General features: G+C 44.5%; 1 pseudogene; it reads right to left on the bottom strand.

Moving 5' to 3' along the window:
• Positions 1 to 287: 287 nt before the first annotated feature.
• On the bottom strand, positions 288 to 1,640 carry LOC102829325 (annotated as a pseudogene).
• Between the last annotated feature and the right edge of the window lie 468 nt (positions 1,641 to 2,108).

Below are 2,108 nucleotides of genomic sequence, written 5' to 3'. Positions count from 1 at the left end.
ATGTTCCATATACCAAACTTTTTCCTGAGATGATCACTAAATTCAGATGGGAGATATTGAATTTTGTCATGCTTTGACTTCTATATATATATATATATATATATATATATTTTTTTTTTTTTCCTTTCTTAACACTTTTACTTTTGAGACATGATGGGAAAATCTGATACACACATGGAAAAACAGAACATGATCATAGTTGACAGTAAAGACAACCTAACCAGAAAGCTTTGTTAGGTAACACAGAAGCTAAAGTTGAGTGTGACATGCTGCAGGACTGAAAGGAATTAGTATTCTTCTCCTTCTTCCCCCCCTTCTCCATCAACAGAATCCACACCAACCTCCTCATAGTCCTTCTCATGGGCAGCCATGTCCTCACGCGCCTAAGAAAACTCTCCTTCCTCCATCCCCTCACCCATGTACCAGTGAACAAAGGCATGCTTGGCATACATCAGGTCAAATTTGTGGTCCAAGCAATCCCAGGCCTCAGCAATGGCTGTGGTGTTGCTCAGCGTGCACACAGCTCGCTGTACCTTGGCTAAGTCTCCACCAGGTACCACAGTGGGAGGCTGGTAATTAATACCAACCTTAAGCCAGTGGGGCACCAGTCCACAAACTGGATGCTGTGTTTGTTCTTGATGGTGGCAATGGCAGCATTAACATCTTTGGGAACCACGTCACCACAGTACAACAGGCAGCAAGCCATGTATTTACCATGGCGAGGATCACATTTCACCATCTGCTTGGCTGGCTCAAAGCAAGCATTGGTAATCTCTGCTACAGAAAGGTGCTCATGGTAAGCTTTCTCAGCTGTGATGACTGAGCGTATGTGGCCAGAGGGAAGTAGATATGGGGATAGGGCACCAAGTTGGTCTGGAATTCTGTCAGATCGACATTCAGGGCACCATCAAATCTGAGGGAAGCAGTGATGGAGGACATGATTTGGCTAATAAGGTGGTTAAGGTTAGTATAAGTTGGGCACTCAATATCGAGGTTTCTACGACAGATGTCATAGATGGCCTCATTGTCTACCATGAAAGCACAATCTGAGTGCTCCAGGGTGGTGTGGGTGGTGAGGATGGAGTTTGTAGGGCTCAACTACAGCTGTGGAAACCTGGGGGGCTGGGTAAATGGAGAACTCTAGTTTGGATTTCTTGCCATAATCAACAGAAAGATGTTCCATCTGCAGGGATGTGAACCCCGAACTGGTTCCCCCACCAAAGGTGTAGAAAACCAAGAAGCCCTGAAGTCCTGTGCACTGGTCAGCCAGCTTGCGGATCCTGTCCAAGACCAGATCAATGATCTCCTTGCCGATGGTGTAATGCCCACGGTCATAGTTATCAGCAGCATCTTCCTTGCCTGTGATGAGCTGCTCAGGGTGGAAGAGTTGGTGGTAGGTGTCAATGCGAACTTCATCAATGACCGTGGCTTCCAGGTCTATAAACACTGCTCTGGGCACATGCTTGCCAGGATCTGTTTCACTGAAGAAGGTATTGAAGGAGTGATCTCCTCCTATGGTCTTGTCTCTTGGCATCTGCCCATCGGGCTTGGATTCCATGTTCCAGACAGTAGAGCTCCTAGCAGGCATTGGCGATCTGGACACCAGCCTGGCCGATGTGGATGGAGATGCACTCATGCATGCTGGCTATGGGTTAGGAGGTGGAGGAGGATGCAAGAGCAGACACCAGGTCCTGGTTACCGTTCTCGACAAGCTAAGAGTTGAGGTAAGTAATGCACTCGACTTCTATATACTTTTATTAATTATCTTTATCTATAACCTGAACTTGCATATAAGTAATTGCTGGTAGCTTCCATAGTCATATCTGTGCCTTGTCTGATTGATATATTGAACTGGTACATTGCCTTTTTACACAGATGTATTCAATTTTATTCCTGCCTGTTGCATCTGGTGAGGACTACACATATGTAATCATTGGTTATGTTACTAGAGAAAGCTATCTAAAATGGCTAAGTCATTGGTCTTGAAAAAATTCTATCTCTGGTGTCTTTATTTTCCCACTACTTGCTCCTTTATTTCCAACTTTCACATTCTAATCACCAATAATTATTAATACACTTTGATTGCATGTTTTATCAGTTTCAAACTG

Source organism: Chrysochloris asiatica, unplaced genomic scaffold, assembly GCF_000296735.1.
Source record: "Chrysochloris asiatica unplaced genomic scaffold, ChrAsi1.0 scaffold00063, whole genome shotgun sequence".
Taxonomy (NCBI): domain Eukaryota; kingdom Metazoa; phylum Chordata; class Mammalia; order Afrosoricida; family Chrysochloridae; genus Chrysochloris; species Chrysochloris asiatica.
This window is presented reverse-complemented; position numbering and strand designations above follow the sequence as displayed.